The sequence below is a fragment of the Pinus tabuliformis genome, chromosome X (assembly GCF_031772625.1).
Source record: "Pinus tabuliformis cultivar Carrire ecotype Pingquan chromosome X, CPIR1, whole genome shotgun sequence".
NCBI lineage: Eukaryota > Viridiplantae > Streptophyta > Pinopsida > Pinales > Pinaceae > Pinus > Pinus tabuliformis.
In genome coordinates this window covers 412,580,526-412,596,649 of record NC_142308.1, presented here as the reverse complement: position 1 = coordinate 412,596,649, position 16,124 = coordinate 412,580,526, and positions in this window count along the sequence as shown.

The following is a 16,124-nucleotide window of genomic DNA, read 5'->3' as shown; positions in this document are numbered from 1 at the left end:
TTCCATATGAGTAATATACATATTTCAGTCTTCGAGGGATTTCTTAGAAAACCAGGCTCATAGTCATTACCAGAAATACTCATTATGAGTCCAACACATTGTCACATGTAGGATTTCTCCCTACCACCTGCGCTAAACCTAATTGGCTTTCCATGAGAAATATCTTTATATTCCATACAAGGAATATACTTATAAGGAATATACTTGTTTTGGTTCTTGATGGATTGATTAGCAAGGCTTCAAGCCATTACAAGAAATACTCATTATGAACTTTGTTAGCCCTTTACAAAGCCTTTATTATTTAGTGAAATATTCGTCAAGACCGTACAATATTTTATAATCCAATGAAAGATTCGCCATGATTTTACAAGATAATATAATTTTGTGAGAGATTCGCCAAAAAAATTATATATAAATATTATATTATTGATAAAATCGCCTTCCATTTTTCCTATGTATCATGCAGATTCGCCCATTTATTATATATATAAATTTAGGGGGGTTCTTAAAATTTTCCCTGAGAGAAAGTAATTACTTGTGCCCAATACTTGGATTTGATTTACACACAATCTGGTATGCTCTATGACAAAATTCCCATTGCACCCCGACTAGCTTTCACTGTTCCTCCTCCTCCGCAATCGAGTAAGGACTCTCATGCCGACAATGGTGTCATCAGTTCACATAGCACGCAAATGGAAGGAATACCATCTAGTAAAACTCTTGCCATTACCAATCAAACTACCAATGCATTAGAAAACACTCTTGCTTCCGAATTTAATGTCGTGTCATTTGAGAAAGGCAAAAATCAAAAGAAACCAAGAGGTAAGAAAAAGTGGAAAAAAGAAGAAACAAGATAATTCCCCTCAAGAGAAATCATCTGATTCCTCTACTTCGGAAACGAAACCTCGTTGTCCATGTCTAATCTATAATGACAAAAATTTTACAAGAGATTGTCCACACCGCTCAGAGGTTTCTAAACTTTTAAAGACTTCAAACACGTCTGCAGTGTTGATTGATCCATTTCCAAACCTGGAGACGCATTTGGTTGCAACAAACCATGCTTCCACATCCCAAGTACTCATGTTATCCATCACAAAGCAACAAAATTAAGTTTTGGTGTCAACGAGAAACAAATATTATGGAAATCCATCATCATTGTCAAATAATTAGGCCATTGATCAACCTAATCCTTTGACTTTGACTTCATATGAAAATATTCCACCTATTGTACCAGAATTGACAATAAAACCACCAAAGGGAGTTGTGCATAAATCAACATTTAACCCTCGGGCTTGAGCAACTCATAATTATAACAATGCGTGAGATCTTTCTCAATCACCTTCTGCTATGTCGACACTCGAGGTGTTACAAAATTGCACCTCCCAAAAGCAGACTTTACTGTCAGCAATTGGAGGAATAGACCCTACAGATTCCAATCTTGTGGTTTTTAACCATGCAGGATATACACCACAGTTACCGGTGCAGTTAGCTTTCCTAATTCAAGTAAAAGCTCTCAATAAGAACGTTCATCCAACTATTATTGATGAGGGGGCATCTACTCGCATTATGTCAATGAGCTACTGGAAAACACTTGGTTCACTGTCATTGTCACGATTACTAACCACTTTAAAATATTTTGACGGACGAACATATACTCCTTGTGGGATTTTGAGTAACTTGCAAATTGAATTAGGGGGAAAGAACAATTACTGTTGAAGTTGAGGTAGTTGACGGACCCCTCGATTACAACATTTTATTGGGAAGGCCATGGGTATATGCTATGGTTGCTGTGGTTTCCACGTACTTTCGTACTATTGCATTCCCTCATAAGGGTGGAATCACAGTCATTGATCAGCTAGCCTTCTTTGAAAATAGTTCACAGGGTAGAGGAAGCATTCTGTTGGTACATGGACCCCTGTTATCACTTCAAAGTGTTGGAGTAGGTCTCTTTAAATATCCTTCCCTAATTGGTACTTTTACACTACCATCACCATCTGATTTGGGAGAAGTGGCAAGAGTAGAGACTTGCAAAATGATTTCCTCCACTCATCTTATTTAAGGAGGATTACCAACAAGTTTGAAGTTGATAGTCATATTGAGGTAATGCTTCTAAGCCCCATTGAACTAGCATAGAAATGAATTTTTTGGCTTGTGCAACAAACCCAAATTAGCGTTCACCAATTGCATGGGTAGACCATTCGTTAGAATATGGTAGTTCTTCGGATCCTTTTTGACTTATACATTCTGCGGATGAAGGAATCATCCAATCAATGATGATAGGAGAAGAACCTTGGGAAGATTATCATCATCACTCCCATCTTCCAGATGACACTGAAGATTATTCAAACGAAATAAACCACCCTTAAGTTGTTTATTTCCTTTGGAATTTAGTTTTCATAGACACAGTAGAATCTGAGGGAAACCTGTCAAATATTGAAGAAACGTTTTCTATTAATATTTTGACCAAGCCTAATGTTGTAGAGAACATTCATGTCGGAAAATCTTGTTCTCCATCAGAACTCAATAATTATCGTACTCTCTTTCGTGAATTCAGAGATATATTTGCATGGTCTTATGAGGAGATGTCGGGCATTGACTCCAGTATTGTTGAACACGAAATAAAAATGTACCCTAATTTCAAGCCATTTCAACAGCAGATTCGACCTGTTCATCCAAAGAAAGCCGCTGAAATTAAGGCAAAAGTTGGAAAACTCTTGCCAGCTGGTTTCCTTTACCCTGTACCTCTTACTGATTGGGTTTCCAAACTTGTTCCTGTAATGAAGAAACAAGGGATAATTCGAGTGTGCTTCGATTATAGGGATGTAAATCAGGCATGTTTAAAGGACAATTATCCTACTCTTTTTATCGACCAGATTATTGATGAATGTGCCGGATGCAAAATATTCTCATTTATGGATGGTTTTTCCGGCTACAATCAAATCAATATTTGCCCACAAGACTAATCTAAAACAACTTTTATTTGTCCATGGGGCACATTCGCATATAGGAAACTCCCATTCGATTTGAAGAATGCAGGGGACACATTTCAGAGTGTAATGAACTATGCCTTCCATGACATCAAGCACATTGTTCAACCTTACCTTGATGATTTACCTACTCATTCATGAAAGTGGACTGACCACCCGCAACATCTGAGAGCAATATTTTTACAGCGCTGACACTACAAGATACGACTCAATCCACACAAATGTGTGTTTTGTGTTGGTTTTGGTCGATTTCTTGGATTTGTAGTGTCTAGAGAGGGGATTTGACTCGATCCATTAAAGGTTCAGGCAATTCTTGACTTGCCTCCACCTTCAAATCTTTTACAGTTACAAAGACTCCAAGGGAAAGAAAACTTTCTGAGGAGGTTCATTCCTAATTATGCTGAGATGGCTAAAGGTTTTACACGTATTTTGAAAAAGGAGATACCCTTCCATTGGGATCAGGTTGCACAAGCTTCCTTTGATGATCTTAAAGATACCTTGATTATAGATTCATTAACGTACTCTCCAAATTATCAAAATGACTTACCCGTATCTCGTCACTGCAGATACAACCATTGGCATGGTTTTAGTCCTGGAAGAAAATGGGATTGACCATCCGATTTATTATTTGAGCTGTAATCTCAATGACACAGAAAGTAAATACTCTTATGTCTAAAACATATCTTTGTCAGTTGTGCAAGCTGTTCAAATATTTCTTCATTACATCCTGCTCTAGAAAACAACTGTCATTTCGGATTGCAGCCCTATGACATGCATTTTGTCATGTCAATTGCTGGTGGGAAAATACTCAGAATGGATATTCATTTTGCAGGAGTTTGATCTAGAATTCATCAAGTCCAAATCAAAGAAATCTCTAGTTTTCGCAGAGTTACTTTGTGACCTTCCCTCGACATCCATTAATTCAACATCTGAACCATCGATTTTGGATGAGTCTTTGTTTCTGATATCATCATCTCACATGTGGTATGGAGATATACTAATCTATCTCCAGACCTGAGCTTTCCAGCCTGATACCTCTCGCTCACAACAACGACGTATTTGATACCAAGCGAAAGATTATCTGATCATTGGCGACACCCTTTACCATCGTGGTATTGATACGATTTTACGGAGGTGCCTCGCGCATGAGGAAACTGAGAAAGCATTAAATGATTTTCATTCAGGTGCCTGTGGTGGACACTTATTTGAATATGCAACCGCACAAAGAATTCTCTATGCCGGTTAATTCTGGTAAACTATATTCAAATATTGTATTATTGTTGTCAGAAGTTGTAACGCATGCTAGATATATGATTGAAAAACCAGATTACCACCTGCGCCATTGCATCTAGTCATTGTTGTTGGACCATTCACCAAATGGGGCATTGACTTTATGACATGTAACCCCACCTTGGTCGGGGGGCATGGGTATATTATAGTCATCGTTGACTATTTTACCAAATGGGTCGAGGCGATGCCAACATTGCACAATGTGGCAAAACAGCTGCTCTTTTTTTAACCATTTGGTTGACCGGTTTGGTGTACCACAAGCCATAGTTACAGATCATGGGTTCCATTTTCGTAATCGCATGATAGCTAAGTTGACTGCTAAGTTAGGACTATCACATGACAGTTCTACCCCTTATTACCTGCAATCGAATGGATAAGTTGAGGCCATCAACAAAGTCTTGTAGCACATGTTGCAAAGAATGATAGGGATTCATAAGTGAAACTAGCACTTAATCCTGTACTTTTCCTTGTGCGCACATCGAACCTCAATGAGAAATGCAACTGGATTCACACCCTTTCAGTTGGTGTATGGTTTGGAAGCAATCTTACCGATACAGTGCGAAATTTCATCTCTCAAACTCACAATTGACCTATTACTTGACACTTCTGATGAAGAAGCACGTTTCTTGGAATTAATCCATCTCAATGAAACCTGTCATGATGATGCATTGGCTAACGAAGCACATAAGAAATGAATTAAGGCGCAATATGATAGAAATTTCAAGCCTCGTATCTTCTTAGAAGGAGACCTGGTCTTGCTTTACGATCAGGAAGCTGATAAACTTGGAGTAGGGAAATTCGAACCAATGTGGATGGGTCCTTATATTGTCAAGCGTGTTCTGGAAAAAGGTGCCTACGAGTTAGTAGATTATGATGGGATTCCATTATCGCAACCCCAAAATGGGTTGTACCTCAAATGTTACTATGCTTGATTAAGTGTAGTAAAACTCACTGTATATATGCTTTCATTGCATGTGTGTGTGTGTGTATCTTTTAGAGATTTTATCTAGTTAGTAATCCGCTTTGCATTTGTTTCAGATGTCAGAGTCTTTGGAACCTTTTGTTGGTTACGACGATGGTGCTAGTCATAGTACGCAAAACTTGCCTTCTGAGGCATGGGATATTTTTGCTCTAAGTGGCAAGTTAGTGAGTTTCCAAGGTATTTGTATTGGTCGATCGAAGAAAAACATCGTTGAGTATAGTGCATTGATTGAACTTCTCTCTGATGCCATTTCACTTGGCATTCGTCAAATCATCGTTAGGCTAGATTTGTAACTCATTGTACTACAACTAACAAACATTTATATTGTCTGAAATCCAACAATTTTTCATATGTTTCTTAGAGTTCGTATTTTGGAAAGACATTTTGAACATATTCAATATCAACATATTTCCAAAAAGATTAACACATTAACTAATTCTCTAGCGATTTATGTGTTTAATAGACTTTTGTGACACATGTAAAAGAATTATTTTCAATTCACATAATCAGTTGAATAGGATTGCATATAATCATAGAAAGCTTTGAAAGTAAAATAGATAGGTGTTTTAAAAGTTGTTACAAAATTTGTGTCCAATACATGTTTAGTCATCTGACCCAAAAAACTCAAAATGCATGCAAAATATCCTAAGTAGATCTAGTGGTGCTCATGATAACAGGTCATAACCTGTGCTATCATGCGAAAAAGCCTTGCCCAGTGGCTAGGAACACCAATAGTGGTGCTGCAGCCTCATAGGTAACTCCTCGATCCAGACATCCAGAATACCAAGCGTTAATCCCTCCATGTGATCTTGCAACTCTACTACGGTCTTGGCCAAATCCAAATCTTGGAGAACTGCTCTTCCAATGTTTCTCCATGCTGGCCCACCTGCAACCTGTTGGTGTCCCATAGGTCAAACAATACCCACATATGCATGCATAAGAGTGATTTTAGTTTAGTCTTGGAAACATTAAAAACACAAAAAACATGTAGAAACTTGAAAAATCAAAAATCACTTTGGTCAAACAACTTAGCCATAACACCCCATTGTGCTCCAACTGGTAGAATCAAATTTTGATCTCCACGGAAATCCATCCATGAGTATGGATGCTCCTCGATGACAAGGTGTTGTTGCTTGAGCGAACTAAAAAATGCAGTGGAAAAAATGATTTTTGATTGAATCACATGTCGAGACATCAATTCGACCCACCTGTGCATACGTGGATATCTAGGACCAGCTACACCTAGTGATACATGTTGTGGTTGCATCAATGGGATTCTCTCTAAGGTAAAAGCAATTAAGATCGAACCATAGCAGAAATTCTTCATCTTACCACTTTTTACCTTGGTCAGTTGTTCTTTCAGTGAGGAAAGCACAGCTTCGCACCAGTTGAAAACTTTTGGCTCTAGACGCTCCAATCCATACTACATATAAGATCTGTTCGCCAGATTTAGTGTCACACTTCTAGCCAATTTTATGATTGTGAAGAGGATCATTCTCAAAGAAAAATCACCTACATCCCTGATGTTTATTTTCCCATCCTTGCTAGGCTGTGTACATGGCCGACAAAACTATGTAATATAATCTCTCACTGATTCACCTCCATGGGCAAATCCAAAAAGTGAGATGGGGGCACCTCACCTCGACAGTCTGGTAAGAAAGTAAATATCATCAATTGTAATAGGGACCATCATGTCCCTAATGTGAAAAGTCTGATCTGTCAGACCTTGTGCATGAACAAGGAATTGCAGTAGTTCTATTTGTTGCCTCATTCCGGACAACTTGAAGTATTTGAGTAACCCACAGTTTTTTAGGGCCTCAACTATACCCAGATTGTTTAGGGAAACCATGTCTTGTTCTTTGTGCTCTCTTTCTCACCATGTAATCGACATTCTGATCTGATGAATTCCTGCAACACAATCAAAAGCTTAATTAGGATCCTTTCCATGAAAAACAAGACAAATTTTGGAGCAAGCAACTAAATCAAACTTGGGAAACTTGCCCAGCGCAACCCAGGCACAGGGACAGTGCACTGCAGAGCATGCAAGCTTCTATCTGGGTGCTCTTCAACGTAGTTTTTAATGTGAAATCCTACACTGATCCCAGAGTGAAAAAATGAAACCCAAGGGCCCAAAAAAACCCTAAAACTGTCATGAAATGACAAAAGAATGACCTGAAAAGAAAGAAGAGAGGTTTAGCTCCTACCTAGTCTGGAAAGCTTGAGAAATGGTTCATAGAATGTCTCGCAATCAGCTGATGAAAATCGAGGTAAAAAACTAGCTCAGAGTACAAAACTGAATGGTAAGTTCCAAATGGTAAGATGTCATGGTAAAAACGTGTTTTATGTTTATTTCATGTACATTAATCGAGTAAACATTAGTATTTACCTATTTTTGCCTATGAAATAGGTATTTTTAATCCATTTGGTGGTGTTTTGAGCAGGTTTTGCAACTGACTTACAGAATTCAACTTGCCTAATTGTAAATTGTACCTTTGACCACAAAGCACACTTTTATCTCTTTTTTGAGCTCTGTTAAAAATGAAAAAGGAACCCCCTTGGAGTCCTCTTTAAGCTATTTTTAGACTCTCTAAACATGAAAATATTGCCAAGCACTTATCCTTTCCATCTCGTTGACGGATTGGAACCGATATCTCTCTTGTATCTCTCTTGTATTGTTTTACGCTTTTTCAAGCTTGAGATATTAATTTATGAAAAAGAACTTGTGGAGTTTTCTTTTTGTACCTTTTCAAACTCTCTAAACATGAAAAGGACCGAGTTATCTTTATTGTTAAACTCGTTAAAACATCAAATAGCGACAAACTTGTCCATCTAGACAGGACGGAGTTTCACCTTCACTAGACTCGTTAGAACATCAAATAGTGATAGATTCACCCGAAGGGTGAAATTATACAACAAGCATATGTTATCTTCCTCAAGCTTGATAAAAATAAAGAGGTATTGGTCAGCAATGATTGGGGAAAATGGGAAAAAGGGGAAAACCACTTTATGGTAACAGGTCGCTCTTGAACATGACACTTTCACTCCATCACCGTGACTATTTGGGTTGGGTTATCATCTTGATGGTTATCATACCATTGGTCTATGATACAATCAATCACTTTGATTTGGGTCAATGCTACCAATTTATTTTAGTGTTGCTGACATGTTCAAGAGAAGTCATTCAGTCAAAATTCGTCCTTTGCAATACCATAAACCTTCATTTTCATGACCACCATTCCTGAACCTTGTGTCGTCAGTAAAATTCCATCTCCAAAATCATTACACTCGTTTCGTGTCGTTGACGTGGGATACATCAAGGCCCTCCTGCGATGAGTCACTTCTTGTCGACATCTGCATATTATCCAAGATGTCTAGTACCTTGAGGCTTGCATGCATCAATGGTAGGTTTCTCACTTATGGCGATATGTTAACATCAATGGCCTTCGACTGAAAGACTTTGTATGGTGTTTGACATTAAATCATCCATTCAAACCATGCAGAATGTATTGTAGTACCTTGAGGATCATTATCATTATTAGTGATTTCTCTCGCATCTGTTAATAGCTTACATCATTGGATGGTAATGAGATGGTGTCTTCCCATTTTCGACTTCATATCACATATTCACATGGTTAGACTCATACTTGAGCGAACGATTGAACGAGATGGAAGGTCCCAGATCTAGTTTCATCCATCTGAGCTGTGATTTTAGGAGTATTAATTCATATGTACAATGGCTTTACATTAATAATCATTCCGATCATGGGTCCATATCTATAGATGACTGTTTATGTACATGTAATGAAAGTTTATAAGTTGAGCATGGGTATAGCTTCCCTCAGAAATTCATGAAAAATCAAATATCATGATATATGTATTGTAATTGATGCAGGTCACCTTCCACTTAGATACCTCCTCATCACATCGTAAAGCATTTCATTCGACATTGGCATTTTTTCGACTTCATGCTTTAGGAGGCAACTATTATAGATCCATTTGGGCACATCAATCCCATAATCCAGATCAATGTTTTAGGGCTCATCAAACCCTAACATTCCCTAAACAAGTCACCCCTTTGAATGCTTCCTTCCCAGACAGTTTCATGACTTGAAGACATCTAGAAATAGCCTCGAGAAGGACCAGCGCAGGTAAGCCCTTGTAAGGGTGCATTGTAGAGCAGTTGATTCCATTGCCAGGGTGCTCTATAGAACACTTAGGCTTCCTCTCAGCTGCGCTGGGTGAGATTGAGCCAAATTCACATAGGGTTTGGGGAATATTCTTATCTTTTGGAGTCATCTACAAGGTTCCCTCACTTATCAACTCCTACGAGCTCAAAAATGGATGAGGAATGAGTTAAGGTGCATCCTATCCTCTGATCCCTTCCTCCATGGAACTAATTCTAAGTATGGAAGGTCATTTAATGGCACCATTTATGACGAAACCTCCTTCGTCTTCTTATAAATTGACCACTCATCTAAGTGATTAGCGGCTAGATTATGTTGAATTGTAAGGAGATAATGTTGCTATGATATTTGGCTTTGAAGCAAGTATTGTAATGCTACAAGTTTGTAATGCTTTTGATGGGATGTGGATGGGATCCAAGCTGGAAGAATGGATTTGAATCAGACACCAATGGTTGTAATTCCTTCTTCTATTTAATAAAGTGTTTGAACCTTTCTCCCATATGTTTGTATTGTTTCATAATTCTTATATGTGTCAATTGTATTTGATTCCTTTAACTTATATTGAATAGATCGTGTGCTTTGATCGATTCTTTGTTTTCTATTTTGTTTATCGGTACTTCTCAAGATTATTAAGTATGGGAAGGAGCAACAAGATAGATACAAGGGAGAGGAGAGGAAAGTGGAACTACAAGTAGGTCTTCTCATCTTCTCATCTTATCTATTGCTTATAGGAAAAGACTAAAACACTTTAAACTATTGTTCTAGATACAACTACTTATCTAGGGAATTAGTATTTATCCGTAGATACCAAATTCTCCAAAACAGAAGGATAGGAAGCCCCGAGACTTTTCTAAGGGGAAGCAAGTGAATATTGAGTCAGTTGTGTTTGTTGACAAAGAAGAGTTAGAGGCTGCGTATTTCCATGACCCACAACTACGGGAAAGTAGGGATAAAACAGGCGAAGGTTACAGAGAGCAGGAGGAACCAATTCCGCCTCAGTCCTCTCAAGTGCAGCATGGGGATGAGGAAAACTCTAAGAAAAAGTATTCTCTAAAGGAGATGGACGAAGTTGTCACCAAGCTCACTGTGTTTGAATGGGTTTTTCGAAGGGAAAATGAAACTCTAAAGGAGAAGAACCTATGCACACAGAAGGAAATGGAAGATTGGAAAGCGAAGCATCAGAAGGCATGACAAGTCATGAAGAAATACCAGGTTCAAATCGAGCACTAGCAGAAGGAGAATGAAGAATATCGAAGTAAGGTTTAGAAAGCTGAGCCTAGCAAGGCGCACTTGGATCACCTGGTTGCAGTAGCTGTAGCACAGGGAAACGAATGAATTTTTTTCCATCGGGTTTGCAACATTTTTTCTTGCATAGGGGACATGAAAGGACTGCATGGAAAATTTTAGGGGTTAATGTTCACCCAGTGGGCTAATTTTCCATGATTTTTCCACAAAAACAATTCACCAATTCCAATTTTTATAAAATATGATTCGACCAAATTTTAGAATATAAAATTATTTTACCTTAAGAATTTCCAACTTTATATAGAGACTATATATAAAATCATTATAAATTTGAATAATTTTACAAATACAACAATAAACATTTTATAGTTTGCATATTAGGGATTTGTGAGATTCACCAATGTTTTTAAAGTTCAAGAAAATTTTCCATCCTTAAAATTTTCCTTGACAAGGAGCTAGTTGTGGGGGAGATGTTGAGTCTTGATTTTATCCATTTTTTATAATGTTTCTAAGGCCTTGCTTCCTCTCTTTTGAGCTCTTTTTTACCCTTCATGACCCTCTCTTTGCCATATTCTATCTGTTTTGACCAAAAGGGTGCTACGATCTTTAAGGTATGCAAATCATCTTAAAAAGTATCATTTCATTTTATTCTTGAGTATTTTTGAAGCTAAATGTTATCTAATCGAATTATCTACTATTTCAAGAATTTTGACCGGATACTATGTAGACCAAGCATCTTCTGAAGTGGTTTCGTGATTTCCTACAGACAACCCATGATTTCCTGTAGAGTCACTGATTTCCTATAGATATGTTGATTTCTTATGACTACTCTGATTTCCTACAATGATCTCGATGGTTGAGCATGTTCCAGTTAGCCTCGAGGACAACGAAAACATGGGTTTTGTCAAGATATCTATTTTCATGGAGGTTGTCCTATTGGCTGCCTCATAACTGCCACCGAAACCACCCAGATCTCCAGTCGTCTCACAAATGTCCATATTGGGAAACAACTCGAGCAACTCAATGAGATCAGTTTGATCCATTCTTTCAATCGTGGATCAAACTCAACATGTTTATTTTTATTATCTTTTCCAGTTATTGTTAGAAAATAGTTGCAGTATGTTAGTTTTTCTAATTTAGGAAAGTTTATTCCTTTGCACTTGTATAAATAATTGTATGTTTCATTTACAAAGGGGGCAGATTTATCCAACTTTTATACTATTGTAATACTTGTTCGGATTAATATAAAGTTCCGTGTTTTGCTGATCTTGTTGTGTAAAATTGATCCAGGTGCATGTTAGTGGCCACCCACCTATCCCACTTGGACCCCCACAACTTTCTCTTTCAGTTTTTCAGTTTCCGTAATTGTTCCACAATTTACTATTTTTAGCAGTTTTTCGGGTCTTGAACTTCCGAAGCCGTTTTGAGGCCCTAAATGACATTTTTTGGGAAATCTGGGAGCAACATGGGTCCATGGACTAATGTTTCTCTTCGTAAAGTTGTAGCGCTTGGATAGATCTTTCTAATGAGCTATTGTACACGTCAAACAAAGATCGGGTGCCAAAGTTAAGACCCTGGGAAGTTGATGTACCAACTTACCCAAAACGGGGCCCACAATTTGGCACTTCATCTTCTAGGGTTAGGTTTTGGGATGTTAAGGGTTTTCCATTGTTTCTCAATAGTAAATAAACCTTCGAGCCTCATTGTAACACAATTCAGAGGCATGTAGCCGCCACATCTCTTCTCAGAGACAAGCTACCATCGCCCTACCTGGTTTATTTCCATTTCTATTTGTAAACATATTTCAATATTTTACATTAATGAAATGAAGTATTATTTCCATTGCATCTCTATGTTTATTGTTATCTTTATAATTTGTTGTGTTCCTATTTAAATGTGGATCAGTGGTATCAGAGCAGTCTGGTTTTTCTCTATTTTTCTTTGCATGTCCCCAACGACGTCAGGATATAAGGAGTTAGGGCTTGAATTGGTCGAAACTTTGCAAGAACAGCCTCGCAAATCCTGATGGCCTCCCATAGCAGATGGAAATAAAGGCGAGGGGGTAGGAGATCCTATCAAAATCTTTCTCGAAGAAGCCCTCGAGTGGAAAAGGAACGCGATGATGGACAACTTTACCCAGATCCTTCAGCGGCTACCCAAAGGCGACGCATCAGCTTCCATCAGCTACTCTGGAAACGCCACACCCTTTAAGGTACACGTTAATTTTGAAATCCCCATATTCAAGGGTCAAATAGATGCAGATGCCATAGATAAATGGTTAAATCTGCTAGATGGGTATTTTTTTGTTCATGATTTTTCGAGTCGGGAAAAGATTATTTTCGCTCTTCTCAAAGCAGCCCCCCACGTCAAGGACTAGTGGGAAACCTACTGCGAGCAGAAAGATGAAAGAACGGGCTCACTATTTTAAGCCGCACCCACTTGGAATTCATTCCGGGATGCCATCAAGGAGCAGTACTACCTTGTCAAAAGCTATGAGGACAAATACATAAATTGGACCACGTTGCAGTAGGGACGAGACCAAGATGTGTCGGAGTTCACAAACATTTTTCATACCCTTGGCACACAGTTGGGTATCAAGGATTCTGAGCTACATTTGGTACTCAAATATTGCAGCTACCTACACAGGTACATCTAGGAAGAGGTGGAGTTCCTGAACATTTCCTCACTCAGCACGATGTACCGCTACACTGTGAAAATCGAGCAAGAGCCTAAACAGAAGAAGCGAGACTTTGGATTTGCAAATTCGAAGACCAAAGGACAAAGCCAAGGCGGGGTGACCCAAGACAATCCGTCGAAGCCGCAAGAAAATAACAACACCATGAAGTCGAAGAAGGACACAGGAAAGTGGTACGAGTTCCACAAGAGCCCCACTCACAACACAAGTGAGTGTTGGACCAAGCAATCGTTGATGGTCGAGTTGACGGCTTCAGAATCAGATGCATGTTCTGACCCTGAGTTAGAACCTGACAAGGGGAATGGAAAATGGAAGCAAATCATTGATGCAGAACCCAGCGTCACTGTTGCGACTGCCAAGATCCAAAAGAATGAGCTCGAAGATCCAGAGGAGGGGGAGCGTCTTTTCCACTCACAGATGTGGGTGAAGGGTTCACCGTTGCAATTCATTGTCGACAGTGGCAGCCAAGAGAACCTCATTTCAGCAGAGGTCGTGAAGTAGTTGGGCCTACCAACTACACCACACCCCCAGCCGTACATTATCAGGTGGCTTCACCAAGGATGAGATCTCCAAGTTCGCGAGCAATGTCACCTTCCCTACAACATCAAGCCCTTCACAAACGAGGTATTGTGTAATGTTGCACCTTTGGATGTTTGCGATGTACTATTTGGCCAGCCAAACTTGTGGAGGTGACATGTTGTGTATGAGTCAAGGCCTCGCGCTGTTATTATTACTTTGGGTAATTCATTATACAGGATACCAGAGGTAGCCCCAACTACTGCCACCTCTTTGATCTCTGCTAAGAAATGTAGCAAGATCGTCTCCCAGACTAGGAAATTCTTTTTCTGTTTGGTTCGCTCCCAAAGTAAGGTGAATATCATTGCCACATCCATGACCCACATGAAGGGTTCCTCCACGCAGAATCAGCAACAAAGGGATACGGTCATGAAAAAACACAAGAACAACTTCTCCTCACCCACAAGGGTACTACACAAGTTTCAGGTGGGCGACAAAGCTCAGTTACATCTGCAAAAAGAATGCCTTACAAGAGCCCATTAGAAGCTCCGACCACTCCGACATGGTCCTTACAACATTACTAGGGCTATGGGAAACAATGCTTTGGAGCACAACATTCCTCCATTCCTTCGCTTGCACCGAGTGTTCAATATGGAACACCCTTTACCATGCTTCCCACCATTACTAGACACATCAGAGATTGCAGAATAGCTCACCAAGGACCAAGTTCAGTGGATGAAGGAACTCAACGCAATGGGGACCATTTCTTCCTAAGGGGGGAGGAATGATCCAGGTGGATGTTGGTGGCCACCCACCTATCCCACTTGGATCCCCACAGCTGTCTCTTTCAGTTTTACAGTTTCCGTAATTGTAGCACAATTTACTCCTTTTAGCACTTTTTCGGGTCCTGAACTTCCGGAGCCATTTTGAGGCCCTAAACGACATTTTTTAGGAAATCTGGGAGCAACATGGGTCCATGGACTGATTTTTATCTTCCCAACGTTGCAGTGCTCAGATAGATCTTTCTAATGAGCTATTGTACACGTCAAACGAAGATCGGGTGCCAAAGTTACGACCCCGGGAATTTGATGTACCAACTTACCCAAAACGGGGCCCACAATTTGGTGTTTCATCTTCTAGGGTTAGGTTTTGGGATGTGAAGGGTTTTCCATTATTTCTCAAAAATAAATAGGCCTTCAAGCCTCATTGTAACACAATTCAGAGGCATGTAGCCACCACATCTCTTCTCAGAGATAAGCTACCATCGCCATAGTTGGTTTATTTCCATTTCTGTTTGTAAGCATATTTCAGTATTTTACATTAATGAAATGAAGTATTATTTCAACTGCATCTCTGTGTTTATGGTTATCTCTGTAATTTGTTGTGTTCCTATTTAAATCCGGATCAAAACTCCTTTAGCAATTTAAGGGGTTTTGAGTAAGGGAGGGTCCCATTTACTCACAACTCTAGTAGTTGCAGATTTGTGTTCTTTTAATTACTTTCATGAATCGTTAGAGTTAATACACATAGTTTGTTTCTCTTCTCTATTTTGTAGCATCACATGTATAATGGTTAAAATTTGATGAATATGTTTTGGGTTATTTGATCAAGCTCTAATTTACGTTGTGAAATGTTGAAATGATTTAATTGTTGTTTGATTTATCCATTATCTTTTTCTGATCAACATCAACAATTTTAGGTGTTGTAGAGGGATGATTAAATCCACTCCATAGCCTTTGATGCCAAGTGTTGATGAGGAAAAGAGATATTGAAGCTGTGTGTGTGAGGTTTTGTTTAGAAGAACACTTACAGTATTAGCGTGCATATATTTTTCGCAACATCTCATAAGGTTACATACCCCTGGTTGATGATTTATGTCTGTCAAATTATAAGCGTATAATTTTCCCAAATAATTTGCTTGCGACGATAATCCAATAACCTTAAAACAAATGTGAGCCTTAGACCCTGTAATTTCATACTTTTGCAAACTTTTGTTGTCGTCCCTGCCTCAGACATATGAAATCCAATCAATGAATAAGAGGAGAAGAATATGCTTGGTGATGTCAAAATGAGCTTGATGTCAGTTGTATTTATAGGCTTTCAAGGGTGTCCAATTTGCTTTAGGGCTAACCTTGTCCAAAAGTGCACATGTTGGCTTTTCTTCATAAGTACACTTTCCCTTGTCCAAATTTGATGATCTTTAGGTCAATTTTGGTCCTCCCGAA